We start from the raw sequence: 27,963 nt of genomic DNA, 5'->3' as shown, positions 1-27,963 counted from the left end.
CGCCCGGCGGGCCGGCGGGCGGGGTCGGCTGAGCGTCTCCTCCGCTCCGGGGCCCCGCACACCGCGGCCGCCGCCAGCAGTTGCGGGAGGCTCACAGGTGGCTGCGTGGCCCCGACTCTCGCTGAGCCCCCTCTCCAGATGCGCGCGCCCCTCACCCGTTGGGGGAGGCGGGAGCCCACGCCGCAGGCGCCCGCGGAGCCGGAGCGGGAGCGGAGCCGGTGCATCTGGGCGCGGGCCCTGAGCCGGGGCGCCGCGCGCTGGTGCTGAACGGACAGCTCCACGCGCCTCAGCGGGCGCGGCCGCAGCAAGGGACTCGCAAGATGCTGCCGCCACCGCCGCCGCCGCCCTCTCTTCGCTCTCTTTCCGCGCGTCACCGCGACCCCTTGGCGCCCCCGGCTCGGCGTGGGGCCGACACCTTTCCCTACTCCCCACCCATAACCCGCCTTGGTGACAGCTTTTATCGCCGACACCTCGAGGGCGCAAGCAGAGAGCTCCGCCAGTGACCTTTCCCCGCTGCTGTGTCTGGCGAGAACTGGACTGGCGAATCGGGGCGGCTTATCGTATCTGGGGTAGAGCAGGATCGGGTAATCTCCAGGTTTCCTTTTGTAGGGACCCGGAGAAAAGTTTCCCTAAGCCCAGGGGTGAGGTTGTTGGGGACCGGGAAGGCTGAGGTGGAGGTCAGTTTAGCCAGCCGGGCGGCTGCGCAGACTCCATCGGCGAGGAGCGAGTGGCAGGGCTGTTTGGGAGCTCAGGGTGGGCACGGTGTATGCACCTGCCACGTGCTGTGTGGGCTGCCGGGGACATGGAGCTCCGTGAGCGAGTGAGGTGTGCAGCCCGAGGGCAGGAGGACTTTTCAGAGTTTGTGTGCAGCCGTGGTAAAAATGGATCTTGGACAGTTGGGGAAAATAGAGTGTAGCTATACAGAGGAAACTGGGATGTGGGGCAGTGCTGTGTGTATAAGGGGAAGGGAGTGCAGTGTGGTGTTCAGTGAGGCTGTGACAAGGTCAAGTGTGTGTAACAACCTGAGAGCTGAGTGCATGTCCCATAGGGGGACTGCGGAGAGGGAGCATCACACAGATGTGCTCGGTATCTGCACGCCCATTCCCGAACAGATTTGTGGCCCAGATCTGAGCTCTTTGTCTCCTAGGAGAGCCCTTAAGAGCCTGCCTGCTGGGCTGAGCTGAGAAACGGACTAAGATAGGCTCTGGGAAGCCTCCTCCCTTTGGCAGCTCAGCCTTCTGCATGGTCCCCGTTGGCAAAGGAGAGAGCACCATGAGATGTGTGAGCTTGGCAGACAGCTGGAGTCTGCAGGTCTCGGCCAGAAGTCCAGGAAACCCCTTGCAAGGTGACTCTGGACTCCGGTGGTGTTTTGAATGCGATCCTGGCGGTGCCGTGCCAGCTGGAGAGGGGACTGTGCAGCTCTAGAGATCTGTAGGGCTCCTTGGAGGGCCTGGGGAGGATCTTTTATCCAGCCTGGCCCAGCCCTCCGACAGCCACTTGCCTCCGAGTGTTTTTGTGTGTGCAGGTGTGCTGCCTGCTGAGAAGACTGACGCCCCTGCCCCTGCAGCCCTCTGTGTGTGCATGCGTGTGTGTGTGCATGTGTGTGTGTGCATGTGTGTGTGTGTGAGAATGGAGAGATCCCAGGGAGGCTGCCACATGCAGGAGAGAGAAAGGGTGGTAGGGTCACATACGCTGCTTTCCTTTTGTGTTTGATGCTATGGTACTGGAGGAGTGTGTGTGTGTATGTGTGTGTGTGAAAAAGAGAGAGAGAGAGAAGAGAGAGGGGCGTCTGGCATTTATGGCCTTTGTCTTCATCCCTAGCTGTGTTTTGGAATGTGCTCACCTTGTCCTCTGCTTAGGGGTGCTGGGTCTATCAGAGGAGATCTGTGACCCCCCGTGCCTGCCTGGGCCGCAGTCTGAAGGCCCTGGGTCGCCATGGTCCCCGTGGGAGCGAGCCAGCCCTTGCTGAGGGCGTGTGTGTTCGAACGCCTGTGTAATCACTGTGCTGCTGTCTCTTTCGCTCTTTTTTTAATCCCCTCCCACCCTTTGGGGGTGGTGTTGGCTGTGAGCTCTCCCTGCTGCAGGTACCCTGGGCAGCAGCACCTGGGAAGGGGGCAGCCTCTGTGAGCCCCGTGGCTCTCTCTGGCCCTCGCCCCCTCCTCTCACCATGGGCTGCCTGCCTTCTGGCTGCAGCAAAGCTCACAGTCCCTTGCGGCTCCATTGCCACATATCCGTGTAGCTTCTGCTGCACGCCACCATTTCCAGCCGCTCCCGTTCCCTTGGCCTCAGCTCCTGGCTCTTCTGGCTTAGCTTGATACATAAATCCCCTTTCCCTGTGCCATCTGGAGGGTCCCTCCTCCTGGAGACACTGGGCTCTCCTCCCTCCCCTGCTTTATTCATCGGCCTCTCTCCTCTCTTCCTGGTTTTGTTCCTGCTCATTCCTTCTTCCTTTGTGATCGTCAGGGATTTCGCCTCTGGAGAGACAGGCCCTCTGCCTTCAATCTCTTTGTTTCTCCCACACCCAGAGCCACCCCACCCACAGACCCCCAGGGCCCCGCCCCCAACTCTGGAGGCGGTATCATGCCATGCCCCTCTCAGCTGTACCCCGTCTCCTTTCTCCCTCCCCCCAACTTTTCCACACACCCCCCCAAATCTAAACCTGCACTTTGTGGCTTTTCCTGTGAGGCTGGGTCAGGGAGCAGTCCACATGCCCGCCTCTCCCTCAGTGGCACTTGAACTTGGAGCCTGTAGGGAGAGCCTGGGGTTGGGGCTCATCCGTTATTTCTTGGAAAGGCCGAGGCAGAAGCTCTGTGGGTCTGACAGATGCCTTTGCAGAGGGTTAAGTGTATGTGACAGGCAGAGCCACTTGTTTATTTCCCAGCCATTGCGCTGACAAGAAATGGAGCAGGCTCCCTCCTCCTATACCAGGGAAGCTGGCTTTGTTTATGGTTTATTTAGAGGTCTGAGCCCTGATCTTAAAATACGGCCAGCCGCCTGCTCCAGGCCTCTGTGAGGACCTGCCTCTGGGCTGCCCTGGCTTGTTGGGGACTTGGTGGGGTGGGGGGGAAGGAAAGAGGACAGATGCTCTGGGAAGGGGACAAAGGGACCCCAGGTGGTGGCCCAGATCTCTGTGTCTCTGCCTCAGCTGCCAACTTGGCGCGCTCAGCTGAGCCCACACATCTCCCACTCAGCGTTCTACCCCCTGACGGGCGAGGGGGCTGCCTTGGGGGCGTGGCTTGGGAGCTGAGTGCCTGACCTACATTCCCACTACAGGAAGAGCTGAGTCCTTTTCCTGGGCATACGCTCACCTGGGACTGCCCTGCCCCCAGCAGCCACCATCTCCACTGCAGCCAGAGGGTGTCCTGAAAACACGAACCAGGCCCTGTTACTCCCTCCTCAAAAGCTGGCTGGCCTTCCCACTGCACTGGGAGTGCCCCCAGCCCCTCCAGCCACGCCCCTGGTTGCCTCACGGACTTCCATCCGTGCGCTCTTCTCCACCTGCACTGCCACAGCGTGTGGCCCCTCTGCTCCCCCGCACAGTGTCTTTGCACCTGCTGTTCTCGCTCCACGGCAACTTCAGCAGACAGCAGACTCGTTCTGGTCACTCAGGTCTCGATTTGAGTGTCACCTCCCCAGAGAGCCCTGACAGCTCCGTGTAAACTGGATCCCTCCGGCCATTTCTCTCCTGGCCTTCACAGGTCTGACGGATGCTCCAGTTGCTGCCTGTGGTTGTTCCGTGCCTGCTGGAGTCTTGACCCCCCCACACTCCTCTTCCTCCTGGTGAATCAAGAAGGGAGCCAGAGGGGGGAGGGCCTGGTGTGCCTGGGGCTGTGGGACTTCTCCCAGCAGCTGAGAACCCCAGGGGTTCTCATCCCTGTCGACACCGTGGCATCACCTGGGGAGCCCGTGTACTAAGCAGCGCTCCTAGAAGCCTCAGGCCTCACAGTAGTCCCATTAAGTCAGGGTCTCTGGTGCAGGGCCCAGGAGATCTGCGTTTACTGTGATTCCACAGTGGTGCCGGGGGTACAGACAGAGGGCTGTGTCTCACCTTGGTGGGCATCCACCTACCTGTGCTAACTCAGGATGGCCAGGGTGGGGAGGGCAGGAATGTGAGTTTGGACCATTGTGCGTGAGAGGGAAGTTGTGGAGGGGGGATTTTAAGATGTTTACTGCACCTTATCTGTGCAATTCCTCATCAAGTATTTTCTCAGGAGGCAGCAGTCGATATTTATATAGCTTCTTACATTGATTTTGGATGTAGAAGTGAATGATTTTGATATATGATTAAATAATGATTTAAAATGCCTGGGCCATTTGGCTTTTTCCTGAGCTGCATCCCTCTCAGCCCCTCTGTCCCTGTGTGTGCTCCCTGGAGCTCAACAAGGGAGAGAAGGTTGCTGTTTGTTTTTTCTTAAAAAAAAAAAAAAAAAGATTTATTTTATTTATTTGAAAGTCATCTTCCATCTGCTGGTTCGCTCCCCAAATGGCCAGAGCAGGGCCAGGCTGAAGTCAGGAGCCTGGAACTCCATCCAGGTTTCCCATTTTGGGCCACCTTCTGCTGCTTTCCCAGGCACATTAGCAGGGAGCTGGACCAGAAGCGGAGCAGCCAGATTCGGGATGCTGGTGTCACAGGCTGTGACTTAGCCCACTGCGCCTGCTTTGGGGGCGCTGTAGTCCTTGAGGCCCTGCCTCTCATGCCTCCTGCTCTAAGCCCCTTTGCCTGGGGGCTCTCACAGCCCTGCTGCACTCTCTCCTGTGGGCCTGTTACTGGATTCTGCAGAACGCTCTGGGGCCGAGCTGGAATAACTCTGAGAAACTTGACTACCTCTGGACTTTGCAAATTAACAGCATGAGGCCAACGAAGCAGGAAAAGTAGGGGGCAGCCACCTCCCTCTAGGGTCCCCTCCAGCTCCACTCTCAGCGGCTCCAGGGGTCTGTCCATCTTTTTCCCCCAGCCCCGACCCTCCTTTCCGCCTGCAGGGTTGACAGCAGTTGAGGCCCAGCGCCCAGGGGTTTGCTCTCCACCTGCCTTGGCGTGTCCTCTGACGGCTGCAGCGTCCCCTGCAGACACTGCTCTGTGTGAGCCGAGGCTCCCAGCCCCTCCCACTGGCTCTCCCGTTATGGCCCAGGGGGATGCCAGGACCAGGACTGTTCACCTGGAAGCCTTCACCCGCATTCCGTCCATGGAGTGGAGACGTCTCTGCACAGCGCGTGGGGGATGGAGGTGAAGACAAAGGAGGAAGAAGGAAGCTGGCACTGCGGAGGCTGAGGGAAGCCACGCTGTCGCGCAGGTGTGTGCCCTGGAGCTACAAGGCCGGCTCTTTCAGCCCAGCATTTACTCCCTCTGTGCCTTGGCTTCCTCATCTTCAAACCGATGATGACGGTCCTTAATTCAGAAGGTGACCGTGAGAATTCAAAGATGCTTTAAAGAGCGACATCAAAGCCTGGCAGGCAGCAAGGACTTCCAATGCTAACCACGACTGGGACCAGTTACCGACCGCCCACGATGTGTCTGGTGCTGTGCTCAGCTCTCTGCTCACCTCTTGCCCTCACTGGCGTACTGTGCTTATCCTCATTTTTACTGATGCCCATCGAAGGGGTGTTTAGTCTCAGACTTGTCTCTCTGGTTCCAAAATCTTTCCTCTTAACTGTCTCAGGTGAGTGCAAGATTAATTGGGGTTGGCTCATTGCTTGAACAAACATCCCACAGATCCCGATGGCCTAACACAGTTAAAGAGTTGTTTCCTGCTCACATTAGAGAGTAGCTTCCCCACAGGGTCCGTCTGGCCCCCTGGTTTCTCCTTCCACCTAGAACTCTTGGACCCTTCCCTAGGGTTCTGCATCAGGCTGAGAAAGGCGGGCAGGGGAGGGTGTGGAGGATTGCATGAGATGCTTGCAAGGCCAGCCCTGGGAGTGGCGGACTTTGCTTTTGTCCGAATTCTTCGGCCACAGTTCAGATCTATGACCTCACAGAACGGTGAGATGTAGAGGTTATGGAAATCGCGGTGACCAGCATTCTGCGCTGATGATGACTAGCGGCTGGTAGATGGCTGGTAGCCTCCCGCGTCCATGTGCTGGTCGGGTTTTCATAACTGTACCGAATCCCTGAGCTATGTTTGAAGGAAGAAGATGGCTCATAGTTCTGGGGAATTCAGGAGTGGGTGAGCCGGCTAGTCTGGTGTCTGATGAGTACAGAGGGTAGCAGGGTGGGGACAGAGGAGGGGTCACATAGAAAGCCAGCAAGTAGGGCGGGAACATGGTCATTTGTCTGTGTCTGTGTGGTCTCCTCTTACACGATGATCCGGTCCTGGGGCCTCTGCCCTAACAACCTACCCCAGTCCGGCCATTTGTCAAAGGCCTTATTTTCAGACACTGTAATTGGACCAAGCTTTTGCACTTAGTCATTGACCTTTGCCTTTGGGATTCGAAAGTTTACCTGAGCTGGGGAGCCGTAATGGTGCTCAACTAGGGACAGCTGTCCGTTTTCCCCACGGTGGGGGCTGCGGGCCCACTGCCGTCCTCAGCTGGGAGGTCTTCGCCCCAGAATGCAGACCCAGGGTACCCTGTCTCCCCAGGAGCCCTGGACTGGCACCCAGGAACGGCCTGTCAGCCTCCGATGGGTTTTTTGTTCCCCTTTCTCGGGACCCCATTTTCTGCTCTGAACTCCCCCACACTGCACTGGCGGAGCAGGGTTCTCCGTATGTGTTCCTGGCGGAAGCAGCGGAGAATCGGACAGGGTACTGAAGCCGGAGGCAGCAGCCGGGGCACCCGTGCGGGTCGCTGGAGAGTTCTCCAGTCCCACCTCCGCGCTGGGCAGGACACCTCGGCTGTCACTGTCACGGATGGGCGTGGCTTTCCTGTCTGCAGGTCAGGGCGGAGCGAAGCAGAGCACAGAGGAGGGGCTTGGGAAGGCCTGGTTGGTGTTGATGGGAGGGAGTGGGTACGGGGAGCTGGGACGTGTGGGTATGCATAGGAGGCAAAATTCACCCAGCGGAGCAGCACAAACTCCCCACCTAACACCCCCTTCCCCTCCACCTCCTCCCACGACTTCCACTCTCCCCTAGCCTGGGAACTTGGGAGAAATCTCTCTCGGAAAGATTCTTTCAGCCCTCACCTCTTTGCCCTTCCTCATACCCAGCTGTCCACCCTAGGACACAGTCCCAGCTCCCCAGATCTCCCCCAGCTCAGAGGTGGGTGCAGCCGCTGCCCCCGGCCCTCGCCCTTCCTCTGTGACAGTGACATCCACCCATCCTTCGCCCATTGATCGATCCATCCATCCACCCACCTCCCCATCCCACACCCTGGATGCCTCTGTGGGCTCCTGTTTCCATGGTTACCTCCAGGGCCTGAGTCTGCTCTGAGTTTGCTGAAAGACGCGCAGCTCTAGGCTGCTCCCCACGACAGCAGCTTTGCTGCTGGGCCCCAAGCCTGGGCCACTGCTGGGCTCCCGCCCTGCCTGTGGCTCATCCCACCCACACTCACACATCGCTTGCGCACTGTGTCCCTCAGTTCCCGGGGAAGAAAACCAAATGCTCTCCAGTATTTGAACAGCAAGTCCCCGTGGAAGGAGACGGCCTGGGCGGCTGCCGCAGGAAACCAGATCCCCAGGGGTAGGGGGACACCCTGGAGGGAGGGTCCTTAGTAACAAGCTGGTGTGTATCAGGCATTTACTATAAGGCATCTGCGTTGACGCTCGAGACAGCCCTATGGGGTACGCACTTCCATCAGCTGAGGGGAAGCGACAGAAAGGCTGAGTACCAGGTCCATGGTTCTGGGCTAACCTGTCCCAGAGCTGGGATTCCAGGCAAGCCAGCCTGACTTCAGAGACCACGCTCTGAAACATGGCTCTCTAGGGCCGTTCCCCCTCACGCCCACTCAGGGATTCTGGAAGCTTCCTTGAGTCCCAAGACAGGAGGCTTCTGAACACCTCCCCAGCTCGCAGATCTGCTCTGTGGGCAACAAATGTGCATCGGAGGAGAAGCCCCGCTCTGGAGCGGCTGTCAGCAGCTGGGGCGGGGCCGGCTGTTCCCAGAGGAGGCCCCCGGCCCTGGGCCCAAGCCCGGCTGGCTCTGGGCCCTAGAGGTTTTCCCAGGTCACAGCAAGCTACAGCTTGTCCTCAGGGGCCTTGAGGAGGGTGGGAAGAAGCAATCCCGACAGAGAAACCCAGCTGAGGGAAGACACAAGATGTTCCCCAAGAGTGACAGAAAACCAATTCACACTCTTCCCTGCAGCCAAAAAATTAAGCTAATTTTTCATTTCTCTGCTTATGTGCGACTCAACTAAACATAGGCATCTAGGAATGCAAACAATGACTACAGCTTCTTCATTTAGGGCAATTTTAATTAAATCTTGCTAAAATGATGGAGGCTCGGATATTTTTATCACGGTAGGGAGCTGTGTGACTTGGGAGGAGGAGCGCTGGGGAGCGTGACGCTCCAGGTCGGCCCCACTGAGCAGTGCCTCCTGGGAGAGGGAGGAATCCTCTCCTGAGGTCCTTAATTCCTCTGCTCTGGCTTGTGATAAGGCAAACCAGTCTCCTGGCACCACAGTCATTCTAGCTTGCAGGATCATTGCTGAGAAAAATGTGGACCCACCAGAAGTTCAAAGGGGATCTCCTAGTGCTGGTGGCTTGGCGTATCCTGTCCCTCCGGGTACGTGGGAGCATTGTGTTGCCATTCCCCTCCAAGTTTGGAGGGGCCACGTGGCTTCTTGCAGGCCATGGGCTGCGGCTAGAAGTGGCGTGTCATGTATGGGACAGAGCATTTAAACCTATTTTTAAAAAATGTGTTCATTTTCATTTTATTTGAAAGACAGAGACAGACACAGAGAGGTATCTTATATCTACTGGTTCATTCTCCAAATACCTTCAACAGCCAGGGCTGGGCCAGGCCAAAGCCAGGAGCCCAGAATCAATACAGATCTCCCCCCATGGTGGTAGCAGGAACCCACGTACTTGAGCCATCATTTGCTGTCTTCCCATGGTGCATGCTAGTGGGAAACTGGGTGGAAGCAGAGCCAAGACTTGAACCAGGCACTCTGATATGGGATGCAGGCATCCCTGGCAGTGTCTTAGGTGCTGCACCAAATACTCGGCCAGAGCATTGAACTACCAGTGTGAGAGGCTCTAGCGCGCTGTTCCTCTGCTGTGGACGACCATATTGAAAGGACAGTGTGCCAAGATCAAGGCTGCCTGGGTCCCTGGGCTACCCCGTGGTGCATAGCTGCCCTGGCATCTCCCGGCTTTAAAGCAGACTTGCGTGTTTGAGAGAGGATGGTTGCATTTTTAGTTGCATTTTTATCATCGAGCTCTTGCTTGTTTCCTGTAGTAGAATCTCTCTTATCCGAATTAATACAATGAATAATGCTTTCTCAGTAATCACCGTGCAATAGCCCCACGTTATTGTAATGATTTTTTTATGTTAGATTATTTTGGAATTTCAAAAATAATCTGTCCAGTTCAGTCTGGAATAAAGTTTAATTTGTTGGCTCTAAATAAAATAGCTAGAGAACATATGCGACTTAATTAGAGCAAAACTTAGGTGTTGGCAGGAAGGCATTTAACTTTGCCCAAATTCCAGGGTAAGACGGCACCTCTGGAACCCCGGCCAGAATGAGAGCTAAATTGCATCTCACAGGAAGGGCACATGCAGGTTACTGAGGGTGAAACGCAGATTTTCAGAAGGGCCTAGGGATCTGGTGGTTGGGGAGAAGTCAGGGAAAAGACATCAGAAGCAGAACTTCAAGACGCTGTCCTGCATGATGGGAAAACTCTTGCCACCGTGCAGTTAATTAAGATAATGCCAACAGCGAAAATCAGCAAATGCATTATGGCACAAACACAATCGAAGTTGACTTCTTATTCACATCGAGTCCAAAATATTTGTTCTAAATTGGTGGGCAGCTCTCCCGCAAGGGGTGATTCAGGGAACTGGGCTCCTTCCCATCCTCTGCACATCCTTTCTCTGCTGCAGAGTTTGTCAAGAGGAAGGCAGAGGGAGAAAGGGGGCGGAGGTGGGTGCGGCGGGTGTTCGCTGTCTAGGCCCAGCCCTACACCACACCCGGCAGATGGCATTTAGTTGGTCAGTCGCATGAGCACTCCTAGGTACAGGGGCGGCTAGGCAAGGTCAGGCTGCATGGTCAGGGGAGGAAAAGGGTTCCTGGAGAATGGGTCAGCTTACGTAGCAAATGCATCCATTCTTGAGTGTTCCTTAGACGGTGACCTGCAAGCAGGCTCAGCTTTGTGCACTTTGCATTCGGGTTGGGTAGTGAGTGTTTTTTTTTTTTTTTTCAAAGGCAAAGTCTTCAGATTTTTAGATAAAAATAATAAACATAGGCCTGAGCAATAGAGAAACTGCCTGGAATTGCTATATTGTTGGAATTATAATTTATACAAGTGTTAGTAAATCAGAAAAGAGCACTTGAATGGCACAGAAGTGCCCGAGAGAACTGGCAGAACCCACTGTGGTATCAAAATCACTGTAATATACAAGAATGGGTGTCAGTCCCACAGAGAAGGAAACAGGTCCCTGAGCATTGGTGAAATGCAGGATGCCTGCACAAACTCGCGGGGAGGTAAATTATATTATCATTTCATCCAGCCCTCGTGAACACCCAACGTTGTCTTACAAAACAGGAGACATTTATCAAGGAGTGAGAAAGTCAATGGCAAGTGCATTTGCCTAGTTCAAGTGGTTGCCCTGCTCTGGCTGGGCCCAGCTCCCCTGCAACTGGCCTGCTACCATGAGAGTTGTGATCAAGGCTGCTTTTGAAATTGCTTAGACAAGCTGATTGCTATCAGACACGTAAGAAAGTTGCACTAAGTTCCACGCAAGGACCCAGAGCAAAACAGTGTTGGTACTTGCACTGGAAGGCTTCAGGCATGACAGAGAAAAGGCATTGTTAGAGGACGCACTGAGCCCTAGGGCCACCTGGTGTCCGAGTTAGCGGTTGGCCACTAGAGGGCGCGGTGGAGGCGGGGTAGAAGGGAGGGGAGCTAGGGTTCATATATTCAATTCTAGGAATCTGTCTCCGGCACTGACGCCTTCCTGTGTTGTGCCGGGAGGAGCGACTACAGCAAGGAGTCCCTGAGGGGTGATAGAAGCTGGCTTGGATAATGAGAAGCACTTGGGTAATCCTTATGGGAGAAAGATCAGCAACTTTTGGCAAAGAGTGGCTGAGCAATTGAGAACTGATTTTAAACTGCATGGACCTCCCACATCCCTCTGTTGCTATGGCCAACCAAGACTCAGAACCACGAGAAGCTCACGGCACCTCCCGAGAGCAAGATGGGATGATGGAGCTCAAACGGCAGCCGGGGTGGTCTGGGGGCAGCCTCCCTCAGCCCGAGAAGCAGCAGGGTGGGACAGCAACTTCCTGGGCCCCTTCGGGAGTCATGTCAGATCCAGCCCAGGACACCGCCCCAGATGTGGCCCCAGAGGACGGTGTTGGTTGCCCCTAATGTGTGTCTTGGTCCCCAGTGTGAGACAGTGTCACCTTCAGGCTGCACTGAACCTTGGAGTAAGTGACGTTTGCATTTTATTTGTGGCAAGAATGTAATATTTGACTTGTAACTTGAGGAAATGGGGTCTGTGGAGACCATCGACTGTGATGGGAGAGACTGGGCAGGTGGGCTCAGTTGTTAATGATGCAACAGAGGCAGAGGCTAGTGGGAGGGGCAGCATGAGTCCCACAGGGATGCACTCTGTTTCCAAACTACAGGGAGGTGGGGAAGAAACTGGGTTGAATGAGGGGATGGCTTGAATGAGGGGAGGGGACTCACTGGTCACATGTCAGTATTACACTTGCTGTTTCTGCAGACTTTTTTTTTCAAAATATTAGAGAGAAAAAAATATATATATATATGAGAGAGAGAGAGAGATCCATCTTTCATCCACTGGTCTACTCCCCAAATGGCCACAACAGCCAGGGCTGCCCAGACAGTCAGGAGCCTGGAGCATCTTCTGGGTCTCCCATGTGGGTGCAGGACTCCAGGCATGCTGCTTTCTCTGCTGTCCCAGGTGCGTTAGCAGGGGGCTGTATTGTACATGGAGCAGCCAGGCTATGAACCAGTGCTCACGTGGAATGCCAGCGTAGCCGCACCACAACACCGGCCCTTCTGCAAGTAATTTATTGGCTCTGGAAGAGCTGAAAGAAGATGAAGGGTTTTACTGCATGAACATTCAAAGCAGAGGCTGGTGGCTTCTCACTAGAAGAGCAGTTAGAGCAATACATAATCCTGGTGCTATCTCATCCAGAAAATCCATCCCTGAATCTCCACTATTCATTGAGGATTTAATGGTGGACTCTTTTTCCTGTCCACTTAATAGCCGAGTTCATCTGTGTTTCCATGTTTCATGCCCTGATGCCTCGTTTGCGTGACTCCCTGTGCCTCTTAAGTAACGTAAGGGTTACCTGAACATAAGCACTGTGTGCTGTGACCGTTGATCTGATCATTGGGATGGCTGCTGAGTGACTAGCTGGAGGGTGGTGTATACAGTGTGGATACTCTGGACAGAGATGATTCATGTCTTGGGAGAGAGTTCCTCACGTTACTCAGAATGGAGCACACTTTAAAACCTATCAATTGTTTCACTACAAAATTTTCCATTTGATATTTGTGGATTGTGGTTGACTGGAGGTAACTTAAATAAATAAATAAATAAATAAAACTATGAAAATAAATAAAACCATGAATAATGGGGGGGGGGTTATTGCAAACCTCACCTAAGTATGGAAATCAGTTGGCCATTTTTAAAAAGATTTATTTACTTGAAAGGCAGAGTGACAGAGAGATGGAGGGGCAGAGACAGAGTGAGAGCAAGAGAGTCAGAGAAACACAGAGTGAGAATGAGAGAGAGAGAGAGAGAGAGAGAGCTTCCATCTGCTGATTCACTCCCCAAATGGCCACAGTGGACATGACTGGTCCAGGTCGAAGAAGCCAGGTGCTGGGAACAAAGTCTGGGTCTCCCACGGGGGTGTCAGGGGCGTAACTACGTGAGTCATGGCTCGATGGCTCCCAGGGTGCACATTAGCAGGAAGCTGGAATTGGCAGTGGATCTGGAATTTAAATCCAGGCACTCCAAAATGGGATGTGGGCATCCCAAGTGGAGGCCCAACCATTGCACCAAATGCCAAACTTTTGGGGCAAGTGCCAATGGATTCTTTTTGTCAATATGTCATTCATTCTAACAATAAACTGTGCTTATAAAGGAAATGCTCCATCAATTATGTGAGCAGAAGTGTTTAGAATCCACTCTCCATTGTTCTTTCTCCTAGCACCTGCAGCATCTGCGGATGGTTTTGTTTTAGAAGACATGCAAGTGTGTGTGTGTGTGTAGGGAGTACTTATGGGAGGTGAGATGAGATGTAAGAGGGATGGCAGAAAAGACCATGGTGGGGGGGGGGTCACATCACATTTAATACTATTAATTCAATTATATGTTCCCATCAGAGAGAGAATGTTTTGCTATCAATCATATTACTCAATGAGTGACAATTTGTTCATTTATTTATCCATATATCTACCCATTCATACATGCATATCTAACTCAAAACTCATTTGAGGCAGCTTAAATGTTTATACCCATTCTCCTTCCTTTGTTTATTAAACAAATACTCATTTAGGGCTTCCCAGGAGCTCACAAGAGTACAGCTGGACCCCCACAGCTCCTGCACCTGTGGATTTGACTCACCTTGGATGAAAAATATTAAAAAGAAATCGTCAGTGCTTAACATTATAGACTATTTTTCTTGTCATTATTCCCTACACAATACAGCACAAAACCGAACAGTATCTCACTGTATCGTGAGATGATTTAAAGTATACAGGAGAATTGTGCAGTTTACATGCATATCGTTTTATATAAAGGGTCTTGAGCATCCACTGACTCTGGCGTCCATGGGGGTCCTGGGGCCAATCCTTCATGGATACCAAGGGACAATTTGTAGCTTTGAGCAATCTGGATGGGCAGTGGGTGATAGGACCACAAGTTAGGGGCTCCTGGACCCCCGGGTGATCCCGATTCCAAAAAGGGGCAATTTCCATTTATTGATGCCACTATCTCCAGAAAGAGATGAAGGTGGCAAGGTGGCACCCGTGTGGCTCCGTGTGTGCTCTCAGCAGGGAGGAGGCAGAGCCTCCAGGCCCCTTGGCCTGTGGGCTCTCCCAGTTTCAAGTTATACAGCGTTTGAGTCAGAGATTGCCTTCTAAGATCTTCCAAATCTGATTAGACTGTCTGGTTTTTTAATGCAATAACCACCGAGATATTCCATTATCTTTAGATCAGTGGTTTTTAATTTTTCCCCTCTCTAACGCCCAAATTAGAAATAATGTGGAAAAACTTAGGAAACACAATTGCAGAGAAAATAAATAAGGCTTATTCAGTGGCCTTAGATTCTGAACAAAATAGGATCGTAGGGCCTCTGACTTGGGTCAGCTCTTTCCCCGCTAGACACAGGCACTTCCTGGCCCAGGAGGGGACCACTGAGGGTGTCTAGGAGATGCAGGCCATTCCCCCAACCCCCAGCCTGGCCTAGGAGACACTTGGCATGGAAGGTGTAGGAGACTGTCCCAAGCTCGAAGACAGCTGAGAATGAGTCAGAAGGGACTTAAGGGCAGCACGAGGCCCCAGAGCCACGTTAACCATATTTTTCAAGTCTAAAATTGAAACACATGGTTTGACACACGAGCTACAGTGGTGGGATAGAAAATCTGGAATTAGAAAATTCACCTTGAAGGATGTGGTGGCTGAGTCCCAAGTGGGATTTGTAGCTTCGCTCTTGGTTGACCTGACGGCCCATCTGGGGACCTCTGAGCACCTGTTTACACCAAGTGGAACACGCACGGGGCCTCTTCTGGCTGGAGCACGGGAGGCGTGAGTGAAGGAGCTGCTTTGGGGAAGAAGAGAGTGAGAAGCTGAAGGGTGGAGGGAAAGGCAGAGGGCAGGGCCCTTCCCGGCTCCTCATGTAGGGAAAGAGCTCAGAAGGGAAGCCTGAGAGGTTGTGTTGAAGACGAGACCCTCCCGGGAACAAGTGGGGGCTATTGGGGGGTTTACAGACAAAACACAGAGACACCCTCCTTGTCTCTGTGTATGGAACCCCGTGCCACTCTTGCATCTCATGAGCTGGAGACTTTTGATCCCCCAAGAGATGACAGCCCCCTCTCACCCCACATAATCACCATTCTCCAAGGGGCATCACCAGCAGTGAATGCCAAGTGGCCAGGGGTCTGAGGTGTAGTAGGCAATTTAGGGATGAGCCACCTTGCGGGAGAAGAAGGTCAAGTTGAGGGGTTCAAATTCACGGATGTTCATGAGGCTCAAACAAGGCAAACTGCATTACAGGAGCAGACGGGGACCCCATAGCAACATTCTCTTCCAAACTCAGGATTGGGTTATAGGGCGGGAGACGTGGTGGGGTAATAGGATAGAGTATCTGAATGCAGGACTGGCCTGGAATACGTGCCAAAGCAGTGTCAGATGAACTTGATTGGTGGTTTCTTGTGATTAGATCCCTAAGCCCTGGTATGTGTGCTTATTTCTCCAGCCTATTGTCTACGGGGAACGAGAACCCACGGTCAGCGTTGTAAGATCAGCAGGAGCGCTGCCAGCCAGCCTCTGCCTTCGGATTTGTTCATGAGCTCCCATTTTAAGGAGGCTGTGTCAGTGAGACCTATTTCGAATACAAATGATGGCTTAAACTCTCTTAAAGCTTTCAAGAATATATTTTAATCATGGAGTCTTCCCCCTAAGCCCAGCAGAGTATTCATGAATAAATTGTTGTGCCTTTGATTCAACAGGAACTGGGTAGACTTGCTGAATTAATGAAGCTTTCTCTCTTTCTCAGGGCTGTGCCAATGTGCATTTCCCCCAGCTTTGTGAAATGCAGATGAAGTGTAATTTTCCCCAAACTGATCTGTTCTACATCACTGAATTTCAGCTATTTGCATTTTTATGCCAGGATGAAATTTAGCTTATTATTATTGTTGTGGAAAATAATTATAATCCTTTAATTGTCATGGTACTTGACAATTAGAAAATTTCACAAATGTTCTCGTAGCCCATTGCCACCTGAGCACTGGGGACCAAGCAGAGCAGGAAGGGACATCTGGGTCTGGAACTGCTTCCCAGAGGGTAAGTGGAGGTCCATAGAGGTCAGCTGCCTGGCCCACGGCCACACAGATGGGTATAAGACCAGCTGGGTGTCTCTGCCAGTCTTGGGTTCTGCTCTGCTCATATCCCCTCTTTGAAGTCTCTAAGATGAGCTGGGCATCTTAGCCCTGCAGATGCACTGTGAGTGTGACAGACATGCAGGGGCCAGCACACTGCCTGACACGTGCTGGGCCCTTAGTTTTCTCTTCCGCTCCTGTCTGCTTTTCCACCTGGAGGTGCTGAAGTCTACAGGGGCTGGGATGTGACCGCACAGAGCTGTCCTCCCAAACAGCTGGACGGGAGGAGGCCAGAGTCATCTCTCTCTCTCTCTCTTGCTCACACACACACAGCATAGGACATGCGTGCCCACATACACACGTGCACACACATGCACCAGTATTTTAGCAGGCCAGCTTCTCTCTGAAGTGCCAATCTGCAGTAGATGAAGAGGAAGATACCTCTTCACCCTTAAGCAACTGTTCTGGTCTCTAAAAGCAGCCGCACAAATACCCCCCCGCCCCATACCACACACATTCATGGCACCCCCACGCTCCAGATCTCCCCTTCACCGCCCCTCCCAGCCCTCGGCTTTCACTTCCAGTCAGTTCTGAGGCTTGCCTCTGCCTCCTTCTGCCCCACAGACAGCCATTGGGTCCTCACTTCCTTTCCGGAAACCTAGGGCTCCTTTTACCTAAAGTCTGGCTGTGCAAGAACCCCAGACAATCTCTGAGCTTCACATTCCCTTAGCAAGTTCAGCTACTGCAGGGCAGAATGGGTTTCTCAGAACGTCACCGCTGGGCCCTCCTCTCCCAGGCTGGACTCCAGGGCTGGAGCCAAACCTTGCCGGCACATAGCACAACCCCTTCTTTTTCTGAAGGAGAACCGGAGCAAGATGTTTCCCAGTCATTCATGGCAGGAGAACCAGATAAACCATTTTCAGGCTCTTCTGGAAAGAACCGGAGGTCCCTACCTGGTTTCAGTGAGGAACTGAATCTGCTTACAAGTGGCAGCAGACCGAACTGGAGCCCTTTTTCACCACGAGCCTGAAGGCAGGTGTCTGGAAGCACGGGGTCTGGGCTCGGCGACGCCCAGACTGGCACTGGCGGCTGTGTCCACGTCTTCCTCACACACTCACCGCGTGTTCTCCAGAGGGTAAACGCACACTGTGTCTGTGGATCAGACAGGAAGAAAGAGGAAGGGCCAGTGCAAACTGCCCCCTGTGCCTCATTGGCCTTTGCTGTGTCACATGACTCCTCCTCCCTGAGAGAGAGCATGCCGGAAAACAGGGGCATTTCAGGTTCTCCAGCCTGGACGGAGGTGCACGGGAGGAGAGGGCTAGAGTCGGGTGTCAGTGAACCAATGTACCGCACAATTCTCAGTGGTCATGTGAGGGCTGGAGCCAAACTTACAAGATTTAGAGGGGAAATAAGTATGTTTCTTTGACTGGAATATAATGAAGGAAACCTATGCCCCTTATTCATACAATAAACCTGTGAGTGCCCTCCATGGGCCTGGTACCATGCGAGGCATTAAAACCCATGGGCAGAAATGTGAGCAAAATTCAATTAGCAAACACTTATTGTATATGCATATATGTACATGCTTATGATAATAAGTACATTAACTTTTTTTTTAATTTGAAAGGTGGAGAGACAGAGAAAGACAGACAAAGAAAGCTCACCCATCTGCTAGTTCACTCCCCAAATATTCACAACACCCCCAGCTGGGTCAGGCCGAAGCCAGGAACTGGCAACTCAAGCCAGGTCCCCCAATGGGGTAGCAGAGACCCAAACTCTGGTTCCGTCACTTGCTGCTTCCCTGGGTACACATTAGCAGGAAGATGTGGGTGTCAGCCGCAGCATCTAAGCCTCTAGACCAAACGCCAATACGTGTGTATTTATTTTGTGTTTAATAATATTACTGCCCCCGCCACTTATCAGCAGCTCTCTGTGTGCCAGACAAGTTCCCAATATTTTCTGTGTCTCAGTCAATCCTCAGAAGAATCCAGAAAGGTGGCTCCCCCACTTTCCTCATCAAAAATGATCACCGATCTCTCCATCAGCGGTGGATTCCCAGAAATGTTTAGCAGAGCAGGAGAGAGTAGGATACAGTTCCAAGGAATGATAGGCTTTCTGGGGACAGGAAGTCCCGGATGAAAAAACCAGGACCAGAAGAGGAACCTCTGGTTACAGATTTCTAAAAGGAAGCCTGTGTTCCGGAAATCACAGAAGGCTATGTGGCAGCAGGCACCCCTTCATTTTGCTAAGCTGAGAATTGAGTCGTGTGCTAGGAGACGCGGTTGGACAAATGGGATGGATTAGCTGGGCTCGGGGCCGGTCCTTAACCTGATTGCAGGTTTCATTCACTTGGCTGGCTAAACCCTAGTTCTGTGTGCTTGCTGATCTAGCCTATTGTCTAAGCAGAATGAGAGCCCGAGTCCTACTAGAAATAAGCCAGCAGGAGTGTGGCTGGCAGGCTGTGCTGTGTCACAGAGTGGCTAGAGGTCAGTGAGACCCCCGTCCTCCTGGAAGAAGGACAAGAGTCTGAGGCACTGGAATCCCCCAAAATGGAGAGGGTCTATGGGAACGGAGCAGCCAAAAGAGGAGACCCAAGTGCAGTATAGATCTCTGGCTAACTGCTGAGCGATGTACCTGCCACCCAAGTGACAGAATGAGCAGTCGGTGTTCAACCAATTGAATTGCTGCTAAAACAAATCAAACAAAGCAACATCTACATGTATCCCACAGGCACCCTAAGGGACAGGCAGTTACAGCAGAGGCTGGGAGTGCCCTGTGTATTGCCTGGGCACCTTCCATGGCCCTTTGAATCGCCGCAGCCCTTACGACTCTGCCTGCTGGCGCCGGCTCTGCCTGTGCAGGGAGCCAGCCAGCCAAACACAATTATGACCCCTGACCCCTCCCCAGAGCAGCTGTCAGCCAATGACGGATGAGAACGGTGGATCAATACACCAACCCTCTGATTCCTGGGTGAAGGAGGAGGTGGATAATCCCAGGGCATGTGTTCAACACCGTCTCCAGGAGGTGCACGGTGGGATTGGGCTTCAAGATCGCCCACCTGCTTCACAACGGCTCCCTCATCCCCTGCTCCCCATTCTGGACCTGTGGCCCTGCTAGTGTTGCCTGAGCTCACCTCTGATTCAACGACATGCGCTTGGAATCTGCTGCTCAGGGACAACTTCTACAGAGAAAAGCAAACCCAGGTGATGGGAGCCCCAGCCTCTGGGAGGTTAAGCAAGTCCTGCAGGAGGCAGCCAAGCCTCAAACCTCGGGCTCACAGATTCAAAGTCAGGGCAGCTGGGGACACGGGGGCGGGGCTCTAGCGAGGCGGGGCTCCCCTTCAGGTAGGCGGGGGAGGATTCGCTGCACTTGGCCTCACTCAAGTGTCAGCAGCTGTGGGAGCAGCCCAGGGACAGATTGCGCACTCAGCTTCACACTTCGCTCTGGGCCCACGGAAGTCAGGAAAGGAAAGGTCAGGCCCTCCCTGGGGCTGTTTCTCTTCTCCCGGGGCCCCCAGCGTGGGTCCCAGCCTGGCGCCCAGGAGACAGAGCAGACGCTGGGTCTCTTGGGTCTTCACGGGGAGAACACCGGCAGAGAGCACGGGGCGTCTTCCTTCGCGGGGAAGGAGCGCGCCCCACCCGGCAAAGTCTCTGCTAGGAAGAAGGGAGCAAGCACAGGCTGCCCCCTGCCCAGCTGGCCCTGCACAGATGCAGCCCTCATGCCCGGGGACAAACCCTCCCGGGAGGAGGAGGAGGGAAGCAGATGACACACATAGCAGCCTCCGAGGCCGCCCCAGACTCAGCAAAGCAGGGCCATGTTGATCCTGCAGACCAGGAGGCAGAGGCGGGCTCCTGCCGCCTGCACGCTGCACACACTGTGGACACAGCCCCTTCCTTCCCCAGCCCTCTGGGCCAGTGAGGCAGGCACACAGTCCAGACAGCTCTTTTCCCTTCGGTGTTTTGAAGAAGGAAAGAGGAGCAGATCTCGACTCTAGACCAGGCTCAAGATGTTCAGGCCAGGAGAGAGTCTACACAGAGGTATGGAGGGTTGGGGAATGGATTCAGGCGTGGGGAGGGGCTCAATGGCAAGTGCACAGGCCTTGGAGGTGGGAGGAGCCCTGGGGTCTCATCTCAGATCTGCCTCTCACCAAGGTCCCTTTGGAAACAGAAGGTGATGGTGATTAATGGCATATACCTCAGGAGTGCCGTCAGGATCAGAGGATGTTACACTTACCCAATTGCTAAGGACTTTGCAGGCACTGGATACATAGTAAAGCTATTATTGATGCCCAGGACACCTGGGCAGAACAGCAAGGCTAGTGTGATCCCATCTGTGTCGAATTGTGCTGTGCTGGCAGGATGCTTCTCAAGCATTAAAGTCCTCAGCTCTCGGTAATGGGATTTTGGAGAACATTTTACTTATTTTATCTGTGTGGTTTTTAAAAATTAATTAATTTTTTGACAGGCAGAGTTAGACAGTGAGAGAGAGAGACAGAGAGAAAGGTCTTCCTTTTTCCGTTGGTTCACCCTCCAATGGCCACTATGGCTGGCGTGTTGCGGCCAGTGCAGCGTGCTGATCCGAAGCCAGGAGTCAGGTGCTTCTCCTGGTCTCCCATGCGGGTGCAGGGTCCAAGCACTTGGGCCATCCTCCACTGCACTCCCGGGCCACAGCAGAGAGCTAGACTGGAAGAGGGGCAACCGAGACAGAATCCGGTGCCCCAACCAGGACTATAACCCGGGGTGCCGGCACCGCAGGCAGAGGATTAGCCTATCGAGCCGCAGCGCCGGCCATCTGTGTGTTTTTAAAAGTTTGAGAGGCAGCGAGAGAGTGAGCAAGTCCGCCCATCCCTTCGTTAACATCCCAAATGCACTCGACAGCCCGTGGCTGGGGCTGAAGCTGGGAGGCAGGAAATCAATGCAGGTCTCCCAGGGGAGTATCAGAAACAGTCACTTGAGCTGTCACTGCTGCCTTGCTGGGTCGGCATTAGCAGGAAGCTGGGGACAGGAGCAGATCTGGGTATCCAGGGCAGGCGCACCCAAGTGGGACATGGTATCCTAACTGCTAGGCCAAATGCCTACCCTGGTGTGTTTGAGGTTTTTTTGTTTTGTTTCATTTTTACAACACATATGCACACAAGAAAAGTTACCCATCTATAATGCCACTGGATGCCAGCGATGGCTGGATTCTTGATGCATTTCAGGATGGATGTTTTGGATTAGAAGGTTGGGGGGGAGCTGAATTACTATTCATAGCGGAAGGAGAAGAGTATGGGTTCCCAGAGCAACTTGAGAGGAGGTGAGATTGGGAAGATGTTGGGGAGAAGAGACAGTAAACAGACAGAATCCCCCATGGTTGGTATCATGACCTGACATTTCTCGTGCAGTCTGCTACTCACCCACGTGCTTGGCGTGAGTGATTTTTGTTGTGGGTGCTGACACTGGAGCCGTGTTTCATGTGAGTGTTAGTGCGCAGTAGGACATGGGGCAGCATCTGAGGACACACAAGCCCTGAGGGAACAAGCCATTCTATTCAAGCAGGGATCAGCACAAATCTTGGAAAGCCTTCTGAGTTCCCTGAGGCGTAGAACTGCTCAGGCTAGAGCCAAACTGTTCCTGTTATCTATGGATGCATGACAAACCAGCCCGAGTGTAGTGACATCAAACAGCATGAATCATGTGTTGTGATGGCTCCACTTGCAGGGAGCTGACTGGGCTTAGCTGGGTGGTTCTCCAGCAGGGTCCCCCCTGCACTTGCAGTCAGAGAGCAGTTGCAGCTGGAGTCAGGCAAAGCCTTCTCCTTTCAAAAGTCTGGTGTGTGGGCTGGAGCGGCTGGGCTGCTGGGGGTTTTCTATCTCATCTCTCTGTGGTCTCCCCACGTGAACACTTCCAGCGGGGCATCTTCAGGGTGGCTGGACTCCTCCTCGTGTGGCTGTTCATGGCTCCAAAGGCAGGTGTCCTGGGACAGGGAGTGAGGTGGAAGGTGCACTGCTTTTCCCATCCAGCTTTTTGAAAGTTGCAAAGAGCCGCTTCCACTGCATTCTATTAGTCAAAACAGTCAAAAGTCTCACCCAGCTTGACGGGGAGATGACACAGCCCCCATCTTTTTGATGAAGGAGTTGCAAGGTTCTGGAATCAGCATGTGGGATTGAAAATATTGTTGTGACCATTTTTGGAAAATACAATCTGCCACAAGACATTTCACAGATGTCGAGGGGCAGAGCAGTCCTGAACTGATGTCTGAGTTGCAATCAGGGAAAAAAACAGCAAAACTATTTTTTCTTTCTTATTTAAAAAGGCAAAATATTAACAGAAGTAGCCTGCAAATCAAATCTAAGACTATTTAGAAGAACATGGATGATGAATAGGGACTTTTATTGTAGCAGATTTACTGGAATTGGCTGTGAAAATTGTAATGAAAATGAGCTAGCCAGAAAGAAAAATGTTACCCTTGTTCAATGCTGTCTCTGGATGGAACTAACAGTGCTGGAAATTGAACAGGAAAAGTCTGGAAGAAGGCCCGAGGGTCAGAAGAGTCAGATCTTTGCCTGTTGGCAGGGAAGGCATGGATCAGCCTCTCCTGAGCTCGGGATGGATGCCGGGAGCCGTGAACCTCAGCACAGCATGCACCTGCCATGTCTGCAGGTCACCGCATCCGCCCATGTGCTCCCTTGGTGGTGACATACGGGATGAGCATGGCCTTGGAGGCCTGGGAATCTCCTGCCCCATGCTGGGCTCTGGCGAGTAAGTCCAGCAAGGGCTTGGGGGGCCTTTGCATGCTTTCATCCTGGACTCTGGCCTCAGCCAAGCTTCCACAAATCAGAGCCCTTCAGCACAGGAGATTCGCTTTGTCTCTCCTTGCCCAGCTTCCCGCTGACGCTGCAGTCTTTGTCCTTTGGTCAGACCTGGAATCCCTGCCCTTGAACCTGGAGGGATCTGGAAACCAGCTCTCCCTCACCATCCAGGATCTCAGAGGCTGGGGCCAGTGTGGGGGAGCAGCTCTCATGTAGAGAAGGCCCATGAGGCTGCTTTGGGGTCCGGAGGGACCGAGGGCCTTAGTCGGCTGGCAGTGGAGGCAGAGTGCTGATACAAGTGTGAAAACATTTGCTCACTCTGTTTCAGCTCTGGGTAGCAAGCTTGGGATCAAACCCCATGCAAGCGCTTGGCCGTCTAGCCTTTCCTCCCAGATTCTCGGGGCCAGCATTCCATGGCGTCCTGCTCCTAGCCTGCCTTCAGCGGGCCACACCCACCTCGACGGCTCTGCGGATCTCAGCGGGCAGCGCTTGGGCCGAGGCTTGTTCTAGCTTCTTTGGATGGAGAGCAGTCGGGCAGCACTTTCTGCTTTCTCATTTTTAAATAAGTTGTCCCATTGGTCTTCTCTTGGAGACTTACATCTTAAAAGGACCTTGGAGATCATCTAAATCCTCCTTGTTTTACAAGTGAGAAACTAGGGCCTAGAAGGGGGGAAAAAGGCTTGCTTGCCAGTCTCCCCACGAAGCTTCTCAAGCAGAGCCTGCCAAGGGGCCTGCCTGGGGGCACGGCACAGATCTCCTTGCCTCCTGCCAGGTTCCCCCCCACCCCGCCCCGTCTCCTTCCTTGCAAGTGGCCAGGCTATGCCGAAGATCATGCCAACGAGTGTCAACCAGGAACGCGCCTTCTTTCTTGAAATACGTGGTAGATCAGCAGACTGGCCCCTCAAGACCCCAGCAATGCAGCTTGCTCTGAGCCCAGCACACAGTAACCCAGAAACATATGTGGTGAGCAATAACAGTCATAAATTTTATGAGATTATGTGTTCCTAATGTGAGATTTCAGGCTGATCTGTTTGTTGAGCTATGCCAAGCTTCAGCATGATTCAATCAAGTTGTGCTTAATCTTCCTTTATTTACTCTGGGTGAGGGTGAGTCACAGAGCATGTCCAGTCTGCTGAACTAATTTACCCCAAGGATTTTGATGGACTGGTGATTTGTTTTTTCTGAATGCTCAGCGTTTATTTACTTACATCGTTGAGATGGGGGTCTGGATTACATAGAGTGAAAGTCTGCAGCCACGCGGAGGAGGACAAGGACCCCTTTGGAGACCCCAGAAGAGGCAGGGAGGTGCCACGGCTTCTTTTTGGCCCAGGCCAGATCGTGTGAAATGCTTTGTTACCTGTTAACCCACGGGATTCAGCTCCGTGGCCTGTGCACCCCAGAGAAAGGCCTTTTGGCCAACCGCCTGCATCTGTGACCCCAGGCCTTGTGGATATGGAATGAAGGGGGAATATTGCCATCTCATCCAAAGAGGCAAAAGCCTGGAAAATTTGCCTAAGGCTGGGAGCAACTCCAGCTGCCAAGCATCTCCATCGCCCAGTGTCCAATTATTCTGCAGCCTCTGGGGAGATGGGAACATGCGGATGGAATCCGAGGCCTTGTGTCCTCAGTGCCTTGTCTCAACACTGCAAGAGGGATGGCGAGTCCCCGTGGACAAGAGCAGCAATAACGGTGCTGAAATCTCACAGTGAGGGTTTGGGGACCTCCTGCTTCCAAGGGATGGGAGAAACATGGTCTTCTGAGCTGGAGACTAGGGCGATGAGAGTTTTCCTTGATGTCTACATGGGTCATGGTGCCGACTGTCCTACACTGCCTGGGATCGAAGGGGCTCCCAGGGTGTGAGGCTTTCTGTGGTCAAACCCGGGGAAGGCGCTGGGCAAACCAAAGCAAGCTGATGTCCCTTGACTGTGGCAAATCAGGCCCAAAGAGGTAGCCAGGACTTTGGGTAGGGATGGGAGGGTCTTTCCCTGCCGAGTAGCTGTTCTAGGGGCTCATCCCCTCCACCAACACCAATACCATTGGAGGAGCGAGAGTTCGCACCCGCGTTTCCCAGAGGCAGGGTGCCTTTCCCTTTCTGCTGAGGGGGCAGCAGCGTCTCCCGCCAGCGTGGGGCACTGCTAGGCTCTCCGCGTCCTCTAGAGATAGTCCATGGTCTGCGTGAGGGGAGAGACAAGAGGAAGCAGCTGTCCCTGGAAAGACGCTGGGACCTGCCTGTGGCAGATTCTGAGGTCTGACATCAACATTCCTGAAACCCTGATGGTCTGGACCAGTGTCAAGCTGGCAGCAGGTTTTGGTGGGGGTGGTGTGTGTGTGTGTATGTATATATGTATTTAGGAGGAATAACTCAGAATACCATGGTAAACACTTTGGTCATAGGGATACATCCAGATTCTATTGCAACCTGCTTAAAAGCATAGACCCTGGATCCAGACTCTGCCATTTAATCTGACTTTGAGTAATTAGTGTTACCTCTTTGGGCCTCAGTTTCTTAATCTGTAAAATGGGCAGAGTTAGGGTGACGGAGAGGATTGAGTAAATTAATCTCTGCAAAGAACTTAGAGGGGGGCCTGGTACACAGTAAATGCTAAAAAAAGTATAAGCTAAGGTACAGAGATGATATGGTGGAGTCACGTATGTTAGATTACTTTACATAGTAGTGTGCAAAGTTGTCTTGGTTGTAATCAGATTACACACCAGAGGGAAGACGTGCTCTAAGAACTGTCATTGCTTGTCCCTCCTCCAGCTGTTCCCACTGCACCTCTCCTGTTGTGTTGCTCTGTCGCTGCCTCCCAGGCCCAGCCAGACAAGCTGCACCTCTTGCTCTGAGGCTGGACTTCCGTGGAGGCCGTGGAATATGACGGAGTTTTGCTGATGGCCTGGCTTGACAGAAGCTCAGTGACCCCTGACCCTCAGACATGAATATTCCAGGATCTCAGTGGCGAAGGTCCTTGGTCTCCTGCCTTCCACGGTGCAAGGCAGGTACCTCCTGCCAGAGGTGTGGCCTCCTCCGTGCCCTCTACCCAAATCCCAGATGCTGGCCTCCAGCGGGAGGAAACCACTTTCACCCCACCTCTCCATCATCATAATGAGCAGCTACACATACAGAGTTTCTCTGGACACTCCTTAAGGCCGTATGTTGAATTTTAGCTTCCATTTCATACACACACACACACATATATCACATTAATCTTACTTCAGATATCTTGCCAAATGAGTTCTGAAACAAACTTAATAGTGGCTGTTTTTGAAATCTTATGTCTTTATTAATATACCCACGTTTTCTAAAGAAGAATTGCATAAAGTCTTTAATTGAATTTTTAGCACCATAACGGCATCAACTCAACTCTCCCATCTTGTGCTTGACGATGTTTCAAATTCACGTTTGGTAAATGTGTTTTCAATACACAGCATTCACTGCAGCTGAAATGCAGTTGTATGGATCCTGGATGCTGGCTAACAAAATTCAGTGGTGTCAGAAGAGATTTTTGCTGTACCATTCACTACCAGGATTAAAATATCCACAATCAAGGAAGAGAAAAATGCCCTAGAATTATTTCTTAGAATCATCTGTTTCAATCTGTTGTGTTTTCCACGCATATTTGCAGTACGATGGTATTATTATTTTGTTCCTGATTGTTTTAGTAAGTTGTCTACTAACACTGTTTATAATCCTTCTCCAGTTGTATCATCCACTGGAAAAAATACACAGTATGTTTACATATAGAAATATTTGCGTTTTGGAAATCCACAAATCCAACAAAAACTGTTATCTGGTCTATATCCATCAGGGGTTGCGTCTCAAGCACAACATCAACACTGTAGCCAAAATAACGAGTGATGTTTAGCTCCCCTTACCTTATTCACACTGATATCATTCATTGCATCTGCTACGATTTTAATTATTTAGTTTTGCATTTTATCCCTTAAATAGGTGCAATATTATTTGGTGTTAGTATTTATAGTATGCATAAATGTTCTGCCATGATATTATCAAATTTTGTCCTGGCTCCTGCCAACTGGATACAATTTCCACTATCGTGTTCGTGCTCATAAACTTTCTTGGATGTGCCTCTGACACCAGATCTTGCTGGCCAAAATTAAACCATGTATGATTTGCATTCAGCAACAGCACAACATTTTTTTTTCTTTTATTAGCAGCATTGATTTTTATTTTTAAGAGAATCAAGTGAGCTTTTCAATACTGTAATGGGCAATGCTTCAGTTATAAGCCCTGTAAGACCTCACTGGTCTGACACAATGAAAGTTAATTTCACACCCGTGAAATTTCTGCTGCAGGTCTGTGTGACTTTCGGGGTCGTTTCCCTCCCTGGCTAGGCTCGGGGATCCAGGCAGGCATCCTGCAGCTCTCCCATCCTCAGTCAGTCTTGCAGGGGGACAATGGCAGAGGACCTTGTTCTAAGGATGAAGTGCTTCTGCTTGGAAGTGACAGGGTCATGGCCGTTCACCGCCCATTGGCCAGGACTGGTCACATGGCCTATGCTGATGATGAGGGGAGCAAGAGATGTGGGAAAGCAGACATAAGTAAGCCTGGGGCTTCTCCACCACAATAACTGAACATGTGTGGTGCTCTACATGTTTACGAAGCATATGTGATACGTGGTGCCAGCCTTTGCACCCATTTTTCAGTTTTTATTATTCTTATACTCAAGAATTGGCAATCTACATAAAAATGCAGAATCCTCAGAGAGAATAAAACAAACGTGATTTAATGACACATTTCCCCCCACTATTTGGAAGAATTCATGTGTGATAAGTTTGTGAAAACTTCCTACTCCTAATATCTTTTAGAAAGTTAAAATAATTTTTGAGGTTAAAAAAAAGTAATTCAACCGGAGCATCCTCAAATGTAACATTCAAATCATGTGGTCTCTCTGGTTCTAACCATATCCTCTCTGTAAGGTCTCCAGCCCCTTTGTATTTCTGCTAAATACTTCTGGAAATCCCTGGAGATAGTTTCAAGAGCACTTGT

General features: G+C 52.2%; 2 long non-coding RNA genes across 4 annotated transcripts; one reads left to right on the top strand and one right to left on the bottom strand.

Moving 5' to 3' along the window:
* Window positions 1-11,506: 11,506 nt before the first annotated feature.
* On the bottom strand, window positions 11,507-19,481 carry LOC108176521 (uncharacterized). Of its 2 annotated transcripts, none has more exons than XR_016235844.1 (4): window positions 19,299-19,481; window positions 17,119-17,317; window positions 14,730-14,889; window positions 11,507-12,144 (listed from the first exon to the last, which is right to left on the bottom strand). It is a non-coding gene; the product is annotated as an uncharacterized LOC108176521 (long non-coding RNA). The 2 variants fall into 2 exon arrangements; XR_001793179.4 differs by having other exon boundaries at window positions 14,730-14,886.
* Window positions 19,482-19,530: 49 nt separating this feature from the next.
* LOC149126282 (uncharacterized) lies at window positions 19,531-27,104 on the top strand. 2 transcript variants are annotated; one of them, XR_016236528.1, is made up of 3 exons: window positions 19,531-19,637; window positions 20,068-20,202; window positions 25,717-27,104. It is a non-coding gene; the product is annotated as an uncharacterized LOC149126282 (long non-coding RNA). The 2 variants fall into 2 exon arrangements; XR_016236529.1 differs by having other exon boundaries at window positions 19,533-19,637; window positions 20,131-20,202.
* The last annotated feature ends 859 nt before the right edge of the window (window positions 27,105-27,963 follow it).

The sequence above is a fragment of the Oryctolagus cuniculus genome, chromosome 6 (genome assembly GCF_051225735.1).
Source record: "Oryctolagus cuniculus isolate XC-2025 breed Fujian yellow rabbit chromosome 6, ASM5122573v1, whole genome shotgun sequence".
In the NCBI taxonomy this organism is placed as follows: Eukaryota; Metazoa; Chordata; class Mammalia; order Lagomorpha; family Leporidae; genus Oryctolagus; species Oryctolagus cuniculus.
The sequence above is the reverse complement of the archived record's forward strand: the minus strand, read 5'-3'. Positions and strand labels throughout refer to the sequence as shown.